The sequence below is a fragment of the Xyrauchen texanus genome, chromosome 45 (assembly GCF_025860055.1).
Source record: "Xyrauchen texanus isolate HMW12.3.18 chromosome 45, RBS_HiC_50CHRs, whole genome shotgun sequence".
NCBI classification, from domain to species: domain Eukaryota; kingdom Metazoa; phylum Chordata; class Actinopteri; order Cypriniformes; family Catostomidae; genus Xyrauchen; species Xyrauchen texanus.
In genome coordinates this window covers 6,246,948-6,259,622 of record NC_068320.1, presented here as the reverse complement: position 1 = coordinate 6,259,622, position 12,675 = coordinate 6,246,948, and positions in this window count along the sequence as shown.

Here is a 12,675-nt window from a genome sequence, read left to right as displayed (position 1 = left end):
ACAGAAACTACTTTTAATTTGACGTTTAACTTTTTGTATTGCCTAATCAATGCTTTACTTGTCTGCCACAATAATGTAATGTATTTCATTACATGAATTATATATACAGTTGAAGTGAGAAGTTTACATACACTTAGGTTAAAGTCATTAAAACAAATCATATAGGACATCTACTTTCTGCATGACACAGTAATTTTTTTCAACAAATATTTACCGACAGATTGTTTCACTTTTAACTGACTATATCACAATTCTAGTATGTCAGAACTTTACATACACCAGTTAACTGCCATCATACCGCTTAGGAAGGAAAAACATTCTGTCTCATAGAGATGAACATAGATTGGGGTGAAAAGTGTAAATCAATCCCAGAACAACAGCAAAGGACCTTGTGAAGATGCTGGAGGAAATGGGTAGAAAAGTATCTATATCCACAGTAAAAACAAGTCCTATATCGACATAACCTAAAAGTCTGCTCAACAAGGAAGAAGCTACTGCTACAAAACCACATCAAAAGGCCATACTATAGTTTGAAGGGCACATGGGGACAAAGATCTTACTTTTTGGAGAAATGTTCTCTGGTCTGATGAAACAAAAATGTAACTGTTTGGCCATAATGGCCATCATTATGTTTGGAGGAAAAAGGGTGAGGCTTGCAAGCCGAAGCACACCATCCCAACCGTGAAGCATGGGGGTTGCAGCAATATGTTGTGCTTTGCTGCAGGAGGGATTGGTGCACTTCACAAAATAGATGGCATCATGAGGAAGGATAATGATGCGGACATAAGCCAGAAAGCTCGGTCGAAATGGGTCTTCCAAATGGACAATGACCCCAAACATAACTCGAAAGTTGTGGCAAAATGGCTTAGAGACAACAAAGTCAAGGTATTGGAGTAGCCATCACAAAGCCCTTGCCTCGATTCGATAGAACATTTGTTGCCAGAACTGAAAAAGCATGTGAGCAAGGAGGCCTAGAAACCTGACTCAGTTATACCAGTTCTGTCTGGAGGAATAGGCCTTGTGGAAGGCTACCCAAAATGTTTGACCCAAGTTAAGCAATTAAAGGAAATTCTACCAAATACTAACAAAGTGTATGTAAACTTAAGACCTACTGGGAATGTGATGAAATAAATACTATTATTCTGACATTTCACATTCTTAAAATAAAGTAGTGATCCTAACTGACCTAAGACAGGGAATGTTTTATGTCAGTATTTGGCTAAGGTGCAACTTCTGACTTCAACTGTATCCATATATATATATATATATATATATATATATATATATATATATATATATATATATATATATAAGATATATATATATATATATATATATATATATATATATATAAAATATAAATCTTCTCACCACAATTGTACAGAGCAGTTAGTTACCGTAGACTTTGTCAGTTCGAACCTGTCTGGCCATTCTCTGTTGACCTCTCTCATCAACATGGCATTTCCATCCACAGAACTGCTGCTCACTGGATGTTTTTGTTGTCATTCTGAGTAAAGCCTAGGGACTGTTTAGCGTGAAAATCTCAGGAAATCAGCAGTTACAGAAATACTCAAACCAGTCAGTCTGGCACCAACAATCATCCATACGATTATCTAATCAGCCAATCGTGTGGCAGCATTACAGTGTCTAAAATAATTAATATCCAGGTCAGGAGCTTTAGTTAATGTTCACATCAACCATCAGAATGGAAAAAAAATTTGATCTCAGTGATAGAGCTGGCATGATGTTTGGTGCCAGATGGGCTGGTTTGAGTATTTTATTTTTCGACTTATTATTTTTCTACTTATTGTCATTGCTGCAAATGCAAATAAAAACTTAATTAAGTAAGTATAAAGGTCATAAAGGTTTCTGCCTCAACTGTCATGCAACTCCTTTTCCGCCTTTTATTTTTTTTTTGGGCGGAATTGGTGATTGAATTCTAAGAAAGGTGCACTTGATCCTCTAACGAAGGCTGCCTTCCAAGGGCCCTCACAACTGAGATGGCCTTCGACAGTGCTTGATGACATTGCAGCCGAGATATCCAGACTAATGAGGCTGCAACCTTCCAATTGAGAATCACCCTGTTGTGTGTTGTGGTGTGTGTGTCAGTGTAAGGAGTCCGGATGGACACATTGAAGCATCATAAAGGTTCTGCCCATAAAACCAGTGTTTATACTGGTTTATACTTTATTAAAGCTAAATGCATTAATCGATTTTAAGAAAAATTAACACATTAAACTTTAATCACATGCATTAATGAGTTACCTTTGACAAATAGTCAAACGCGTTCAATAAAATCTCCCAACTACTGTACATGATGGCTAAAAACAACTGCTGGTTCTGTTTTGTCATCCGATTTAAACAAACTGTTTAATTTGCATAAATAAGTCTGACATTTCATCACTACTATATGACAAAAGGTTCAGTTAAAGAAGAATGAGTGCCATTTTTCACACTTATTTTTTATTAAATTTTTCTCATGAGATGTCAGAAAAGCACTTTCGTGTCTCTCTGCCAAGAATCCAAGATGGCTCCTGCTCTGTCATGTCTAAAGTCCAGAAAATGCTAAGATGGGGTCAGCGTTGACTGCCACGCCGACATAGAAACAAAATGGAGTGAAATTTCTTGCTTGCCAGAGACTGAGAGAGAGACAGAGAGAGGGATTGAAATAGTGTAGAAAAGGGAGCAAAACATCCATTGCAAAGCAACAGATGGGGCAACATTTTGGAGAAGGAAAGCAGAACCCTGGCAAGATGGAGAAGAATCGTTGGCAGGAAGCAGGCAGTGTCGAATGCTGGCATTGCCACAAAGAGCTTCTTCCTTCTCTCCAGAACACAGCAGAGAGTGGACCCCTCTCCATGGCACAGAGAAACGCATGCTGACGGTGCGGAGACACTTGCAGCGTGATGCACCTGGCAATGAGCGTGTGGTATTGTAACTTCTGCAAAGATCCGACAAAAGAAGAATAATGTATTTGATATCCTGAGTTTGTTGTGTCTTTTTGCCATGAAAAAACATATTTAAATTGAAGAATGTCATTTCTGGGCCATTAGCATCTACAAACAGGATTGCAAAAATAAACATTGTTTCAAATAAACAGCATTACGAATACACCCTCCATCTGCCATTGGTCACATTTTTTTTACATACAACACTAGAGATTACTGAAGTCTGTTACTCAGAAGAAACATCATGTATTTGATCTTGTTGTCTTGTAGAAACAAGTGAGATATTAAAATGATCTCATTTGTGGTTTATGTTTAGAGAGAAATAAATCAAACAAATGTACCAAAGCATTATGAACTGTCTGAAATTGTGTCTATGAAAGGATGCAGAGAGGAGGAATGTGACAAAAACAAATGAAGGGAATAAATTATGGATTAAACAACAAAAACAAACAGCTTTGTTCACCTCTTGAGCTAAATAGAATCAGGATTTCACCACGTTTTTGAAGGTCCACATGGGTGTACATGCAGTAAAAGTGTGTGTGTGTGTGTGTGTGTGTCTATACAACTATAGAGTACTGTATATACATTGCAGCACCATAGTAATAAGGCTGTGTGTGTTTGGTTGATGTAATAGTGGAGTGTATATGCAGTATGTGTGTGTGTCTAGGTTGAAGGAGTGTGGGAGAATGGAAAGGCTCTTAGTGTAGGAATGTGAAGGATGTTATATAAACACATTATCGACTGTACCAACTGACACACATACACACACACTCATACACACACTGCGCTGGCGCCAGCACACACTGCATTAGCCGACATTTTATACAAACCCCCCATGATTGAGAAAGACTGACACAGAGAGACCCCAAACCTGTAGCTAGGCTACGTCACCTTGTTTGGGCCTGTCATATGTGTGCGGGCATTGGGTGTTGGGTAGGTCAAGCCCAGGGCCGTTAGGATCATGTAATGGTCAGATACTCTCTAATGGGATAGAGTGGGATTCAAAAGTTTGAGACCACTTGAGAAAATGCTTCTGTTTTGCATTGATTCAATACAGTTTTGCCAAAACATATTTGTCAAATTATTAAACTTTCAAGATTTAAATTTGATTCTAAATGGCAGATTTTGAATGTGGACACTGTATTTTGTGATCTATCTATTGGGTTCCTCAATCCAAAACCCCAAATAACCAAAGTTATTTCTGATTGCAAAGGAAAACAGAGGGCCAACGCAAAGGAAATAACATCTGGGAAGCAAACAGAGAGAAGAATGGATGGATCGATAGAGTGGTAGAGACTGAACGCCAGACAGACATGACAATAAAGAGAGCAGGTTATCATAATGGGAGAATGTCTCAAGCAGTCACGTCCATTAAAATAAAAAAAACTGGTAAATGATATCCATTTGTGTTATTGAGATACAGTATATGTCTGTGTGCTCGGATGAAGAAGTATACAAATCTAGTGAATCTAACTCAAGACGGTATCATGTTTCCACATACACACACACACACACACATGCACGCTTGAACTCACACACAATTAATCATACTGGGGTTTCTCATCCAAACTCAAAGATCAGGTTTCTGTCGATACATTTCAAAACCAACAATAATCTTTGATGGCAACATTATATAATTGAAGGTGACTGTCAAACCCACAGCAACAAACCTCTAGCCATCTTTTTCCACTGATATTCTTATTACAATAAAAACTATATATAAAGGTGTGGCAAGGAAGAGGGTGGGGCCGGGCCGTGATGACGCACACCCGGTCCCTAATCAGGCTAATCAAGCCCACAAGAGGGATATAGGCAGCCAGAGGTGGCAGTTCGGGAGAGAGAGAGCTACAGGCAGCTGTCCTGTATGTGTGTGTGTGTGTGTTATATGTCTTTTGCTTTATTAAATGATTATTTATGTTGCAAGCCAGTTCTCACCTCCTTCTTTCCCGTTTACCCTGTTACATTGGTGCCGAAATCCAGGAAGGAGGAGGGATGTGCCATAGTAGAGTCCTTGTCACTACCATCCACCCCAAAGGAGCAGCCGTTGGCATCCGCCAAGGGAGTGAGGAGCCCGGCCGCCTTTATCCTTCTCATGGGCTTGGTTAGCCTGATTAGTGGTTAGCCCGCCCTCCTTGTCACAATAGGTTGGATTCAGCACAAACTTAGCTTAGAAACACTGTAACCAAAGACATATGCTAACAGAGCATGCTCATGCTTTCCTATAATCAAACTAACCAATAGAAGTTGTATTGTCCTGAAGGGGTACCAGGCCTGTGCTCTATGAAAACAATTACTGCACTTAAGCAGCAGTGTAGTCTAGGACACATGCAAACATTTGCTGTATGTGCACCTATTTTTCTAGAGATTTTGTGTATGCCCACCTGAGTGCCCACCCAAATGAGTAATGATATGTAACAAAGGCCATCAAAACAATATACTGGCTTTTGACCCATCATTTTTAAACCCCTGAGACAATGCCACAGCACCATTATTTATTTATTTAAGTATAAAAACAAAGTTGATGGCACATTTGTAGCATTACTGTGATATGCTGATGTGTGAACAGCACAAGTCAAAATGTGCACTGTAAATATACTTTGCTGCTGAACGTGAACACATTTATTCATCCTGCTTGTTAAGAAAGCAAATATTGACTGCGTTCCAGCTAGATTTGGATTCTCTTTGCAGATGCTGGACAAATTAAGTTTTTCCATAATTGTATATGATGTCAAGTTGAAAGTATGTATATAAATGTACAGTATATTATAAACTTCATACTGAGAAGGGATGCCTCCCAGTATCCAATTTAGCCTCCCAAAAACACATTTGAAAACAAGGAATTGTGTCCCAAGCGAACGACCATAGGGATGGAGAAAAGAGGAGTAGGAGGCTGAGAAACACAGCTGCTCTATGGAAAACGGAGAGACACGTGCTGTTTCTTTCATCCTTTCTTCCTAAAATCCTTTGGTTAAAATGTTGAATGTTTTAAGGTGAAGGAATGAGAGCAGAGGAAATGTTTCACCAGCTGAATGGAGCACCTCCTCTATTCCAACACAGACAAGAGCACAGAGCACCGGGACCCGCTCCAGAGAGAGAGAGAGAGAGGGAGACACAGGGAGAAATGGGAGGAGGGATTGAAAAGAAAACTAGATGGGAGTTAAAGAAAAGAAAAAATGAATAGAAAATGCTGGAAGGAGAGTAAAATAAGGAGAGGAAAGAGGGGTATAAACGTAATACATTCAGAAAGGAAGTGAGAGAGAAATACTGAGTGATTGAAGGATAGAGAGCGAGAGAGAGAGAGAGAGAGAGAGAGAGAGAGAGAGAGTGAGAGAGTATGCTGGCAATGAGCGCTGTGATCACCGCTGCTGGAATTCACTGTGGATTACCTCTGGACCGCAGCTGACCATGTTGGCACCCTTGCTGGCACCTACCCACCATGAGGATTTGTGTCAGGCTTGCCCAAAACCCCTCAGTGCCCAGACACCAGACTGCACCAGGGGGAAACAGTGCGGCTGCAGATAGCCAAAGGGCATCCTCAATACCTCATAGACACGTTTCAAACTTCACAGGCATTATAGCACAAGCATTATATGTTTGCATATTTTCCCAGAGCATTTGGAAAAGCTCATGGCCCTGTCAATACATAGTTATAGCAGCGTGTCGAAGGAAAATGTTAATTCTCTCATTATTTACCAACCTTAATATTGCTCCAAACCGTTTGTTTCTTGTTTCCATGGCACACAAAATGTGAATTTTCAAAAAGACTTCATAGGATTTATAAAAGGACAAAAAAACACCATAAAACAATGATAAAAGTAAATGATACTACTCATTCAGTATATTATAAGTCTTCGATTGCATCTAACCTCATTAGTGCTCATCGCATCTCATGACCAAGCGTGCAAAATGTCAAAAGATGAGAACCAATAAGGTTCGATGTTATTGACCAAGGCGCCATTTTTGATGGCAATGCTTTATAATTGAATTGATTAGGGTTAGTAAATAATGACAGAATGTCTTATTTCACATATGCCATACTAGTATACTCACATGCACTAACCAATATGAATTCAACATTAGGATATACTTAATGTTAGAGATGTTAGTTACTGACACACCACAATAAAATGCAATTTCTTCATGTTCAAAATGGCATACCATACATATATATATTAATTCAGTATGTGTATTGTGTACTGTATTCAAGTTTTTTGTGTGCAAAATACTAAAGTGACCTACTAAAACATTTACTTAATGTGCAGTATACAACCTAAGCACACTGCGCTACGTACTGTATCCCACAATGCAACTTCATGTTCCATTTCTAATGTAACGAAACAGACTGATCTCACTGTGAATTCTGTGACAGTAGGTTAAAAGTTCCTCAGCTAAATCTGTTTGATCAGTGGTTCAAATCTTACTGAAATTCACATCACTGCCCCCAGTGGCCAAAGCTGCAATTGTTGTTGAACTATGGGCATGTGTGAGCACCAGTTTCCATGTGAAATGTCCACAGGTTGACGCCAAAAGCGAGTCGTTTTTAATTGTAAATGAAGTAATATTGTTGACAGAAATGCATATTTTACTAACCCTACTGACTAACCCTAACCCCAACCCTAAACCTGACAGTCAGTAGAGTAAAAATGCAATTTTAGAGCAAAATTGCAACCTCCGAATCACTCATATCATTGAAAATATTAATTTGATTACTTCCTGGTCTCCATGAAACCAGAAATCCTGTATCTGAGGCTGCTTGGGCAATGCGCTATCAGTAGCGTCACAGGAATAGGTAAACACACCTGAGTTGATGCAAAGATGTCTGATAGGGGATGCTGCTGATTTCAGGGTGTATGAAAATTCTGTAGAAACATATTTCACAGATTCACCAGGAATCAATATTCACAGCATCTCCTTGATGCAGAATAATGATACACACACACACACACACACACACACACACACACACACACACACACACACACACACACACACACATATATATATATATATATATATATATATATATATATATATATATTAGATAATTACACACCACTTGCTGAATTAATACCTGTCATTTGACAGCATTTAGCATTAGTTTAAAAAAAAACTTTTTCTGTGGTGTACTGCACGTTTTGGCAAATATAGTAGGTCTGCATCAGTATCTCACATGCAAATTTGCACACTGTGCACAGCATACATACTGAAAATATAGTAAGAGTAGTATAGTAGTAGGCTTATGCTACTTCGAACATAACCTATAAATGATGTTATTGATCGGATCAACCAGTAGGAAGTCAATTTGTGTAACCATAAATTCACTCACATCGACTGAATCACTGGACACACACGTGGCCTTTCCAATGTTCCAGACGTGACCCCTCGACGACTTCATGTTGTTATCATTATGTGTAATTATGGGAGGAATTTCAACATTTCCTGCTTTCTGTCCCTGTTGCCATTCTGTGGGTTAGAAGGCACTTTAGACAAACACGTGGGTGACATCGACGGGGTTCAGAGTCTGTGAGAAGCAGGGATAATGTCACTAAATATAGTATAGAAATCAGAGGTATAATGTGTTAACGAGAGAAATACCATAATTGTGAGGGGTGGAGGTTGTTGGGGTATGGCTTTAGAGTAAAGGAAAACATTATCACAATACAGACTACCAATAACATGACAAAGATGATGGGTATAACATAAGGACTTGATCAATTATACCTGTGCACATCAGCACCACACACAAATGTTTATCTAGCAATCAAAATTAGGATTTACCATAATCCAAACTGTATCCCCTTAAAATAAAACATATTTTTACAATAAAAAAAGTGAATTTACTTTATTAACTATATTTTTACATTTGAGAATGTCCCCAAGGGATGGTTGTGTCAGATTTAGCTAACTGCTGGGAATTTTGTCCCCAAAATATTGCTAAGTAAACCCATTCACATACCAGCTCTGATACATTTGGATCTAGCATCACCAAATGGTTACAAATAACTAACCTAAAAATATCATGCCATGACATCTTTGGCCTGTGTGACAGAAAATAATGCATTAAGTGTACACCAACGCTTAAATGTATGTATGACCTGTTTCAAAATACCCTAGCAAAGGAGAGGATAAAAGGGAATTAATACAATAGAAGTCATGATAAATTAGAGGACAGATAATAAAACCAACAATACAAGCAAAAGAGAGAGAAATACAGAAAGAGAAAGATGGAGAGAGAAATTCTCTGTTGAAGGTTTTTCAGTAGGGGGCAATGCAATACTATGGACTGTGCACTGCTGTGAGAGAGCCAACTCATTTACAGCACACAGGGAAACAGCCAAACACCACTGCTTACTCATTCACTTAACAGACACATTTCAAATGGCATATTTACAACCTTTTTGAACACTGTGGAAAGGGGACAATCCTTGGGGCTGTTTCAAATGACCAACAGAACCCCTTGCAAAGGGCAATGGGAAAATTACCCTTGCAAATGGGCATCTAATGTAACTTAAAAAAATAAAAGCTTTTTTGCCATTTATGATCCTCTCAATTCAATTTGAAACTTTAGGTAATATATGTAGGATACTGCCTCCTACCTAGCATTATAAAAACACTAAAATGTCCATAAACATTTACACTAAATCATAATCTACAATCATAATCTAACATTTTTCCCTTTGTAAATGTATTGTAGATAACACCTTTAACAACACTAAACTTGTAATGTAGCTTTAAATTGAAACTTTTTTAGCATTAATTTACTTTTTAAACATGTATTAGAAGCATATTAGTTTTTCTGTAACTATAAAACTATAGGTAGTGTACACAAATTCTACTATGCAATTGTTTAAGCAAGTTGCTGAATTTGGGAAATTGCAAGAATAATCCATTGTAGAATTAATTAAGAGTTTCATTTAGATCAACAGTCTGATTAAAAGTGCCATCCAGTTTGATTTAGGAACAAAAGAGGAAGAAAAACGCAGAGTTGGCATTCTGCGTTCAGAATACATCAGCAGTCTCTGAGACTTAACGTGCAATTTGCATATTCAAATGCTCCTCGACTCTAATGACTTTTCCTCAGTACAAGGTAATTCTTTGCCTTTCAACTTTGAACTACATTAAATGCATGCAAATGTATGTGTTTATGCATTCACAGTGGGCCGATATAAATAGCAAGGATTATTTGTCATATAAAATGAATTGAATATTTTAATGAATTTATTTGAGTGGTATCAAAGTTAAAAGTAATTTAAATAAAAGGTGAACATTTGAACAGAAACATAAAATCATGTTAAAACAATATTGTTTCCATCCATTTGACTTATCACAATAATATATCTCAGTTCTACTTGATCTTATAAGTTTCAACTCGATTTTCTCTAACTAAATTTGAACCTTTAAACGTTTCCAAACATGACATTGTGGTTGTGGGAAGTGAAAAAGTATAATTTATATATTTACTTACTTAGCATAATTCGACTAAAAATGGGAACACTTCCTGAAAACTACATTTGCTTACTTGTGTATCAGTTTGCAATAAATAAATAGATAAATAAAGTCGTAAATGGACGTACAAATAATGTTGCATGAAGAAAAATATATCCAAACACTGTGAGAACTTTTATAGAATACTTATAACATCATAAAAAGATGTTCCATTATTTATTTATTTTTAAAATAGCCTTTCTTCCTAACCTTTACATAATGGTAACCCTTCTCAATAAGGTTCCATTCAGTGCCATTAGTTAATGATTAGTTATCATGAACTAACAATGAACAATATATTAGTTACATCATTTATTAGTCTTTGTTAATGCTAGTTATTATATATAATTGTTAATTGTTATTACATGTTAGTTAATAGTGCATTAACTAATGTTAACATGTACATCTTTTGCTCTAAAATGATATTAATATATGTTGAAATTACATAACATAACATTAAACAATATTAATGAATGCTGTAACAGTATGGTTCATTGTTAGTTCATGTTAACTACTGCTTAAAAAAAATGAAACCTTATTGTAAAGTGTTACCTATTAAACATACGGCATATTTGAGCCACAGTGTTTACACTTATTGTAGAAATCCACCTACAAATATCTTACGTATAGTTGTTTCTGCTTATTAAACTGAAAAAGAGAGTATTAATTACATACGCCACTTTTAACTATATGTAAACTTTGAACTGGGATGGTGCAATTATTAGTTTAAGGGGGAAAGGGCCTGGAGAGGTTTTTCCTAATAACGTATCTGAACAGCTAATGGTAGGACGAGTCAAGCATTGAGCGAATGAGAGGAAAAGAGAAAGGGAGCGTGGGGTGGAATCAAACACATGACCATTATGAATGCATATTCTGAAGTACAAAACAGCTTTGATGTGTCTGTAAGGCCCGCAGGTCAAGAGAACAAGTGCTTTTTTATCATAATTGAAAAAAAATAATTCATTAACCTGATGCCTCAATATTTCCACTGAAGTTTCTAATTTTCATTTTATTTTAACTGCTGAGGACGTGGATGAGTGAGCAGAGGGGAAGAATGAGAGGGCGCGATGGACAGAGGCAATAAAATGAAAGAGAATACATGAATTAAAGGACAACAGAGAAAGTTTAGCAGGTGTAATTTGATTAATAATGGTAAATGGAGACACAGGAGTGATCCAGACACACACACACACACACACACACATACGAGAAAGATAACACACAAAGAGTGAGAAGAAAATAAAAGTGATTTATTTTTTTCTTTGTTATCAAAGAGTTTCAAATTAAACTTATGTAAATAGTTAATAGGGTCCAAAAGCCTGAGACCACTCGTTAAAATGCTTCTCTTTTGCATTCTTTTCCGATTTAAAACAAATGTTTAATTTTTTGTGAGGCACTTCCAATGAAAGTGAATGGGGGCCAATTTTGGGAGGGTTTAAAGGCAGAAATTTGAAGCTTATAATTTTATAAAAGCACTTGTATAACACAAAATAGGGTTGTAGTTAAGTTGTCATGGCAACGAAGTAGTACATTTGGATATCATTTTACAAAGAAAAGTTTTTTAAGCAATTTCATCGCATTAAAATCATTTTAACCCGCATTTTGTTTGCGTCTTGTTACTATACTTTTGAAAAGGTTTTTGGATTGTTTTTAAACAATTTGTACAGAACTTACGATACAACACGTTCCAGTTTGGCCTACAGGGTCCCATTATCTCTGCAATAATTTCCTATTCCTTTTCTAATCTCCCTATAAATAAAAAGAGGCAAAAATCCCCATTATGGAATATAAAGATTACAAAAATACTCCTTAACCTCCAATTAATAGAAAAATGGCGAATGTTCAGTAACAACTTACTTGTGTAAAATGAAATGTCAGTGCTGTTTTACTGCACCTCTTGACATATTGTTTGACAGATCTTTAATTTATTAATCTTTCTGTCATGCGGGTAGTTTTACTAAGATCCGCTTCAATGTCAAAACATGGGCCGTTTAAAACAAGAGACGTGAGAACCAATGGTGTGTTTGGTGTTACGTCAGTCAAATGTCTCGCAGAAATACAGGCTCTGGATGGAGAGTCTGGATATCACAATTAATCTCAACATACTTGAGATGAATGTTTATAGCTTCAGTTTTTTTTTTTTTTTTGGTAACACTTTTGTTACTTTGAATCCAGGGACCTTGGAGATGTAGAGAAAAATCCATGGGCTGTATAGAGAAACAAACGCACACACAGACTCATA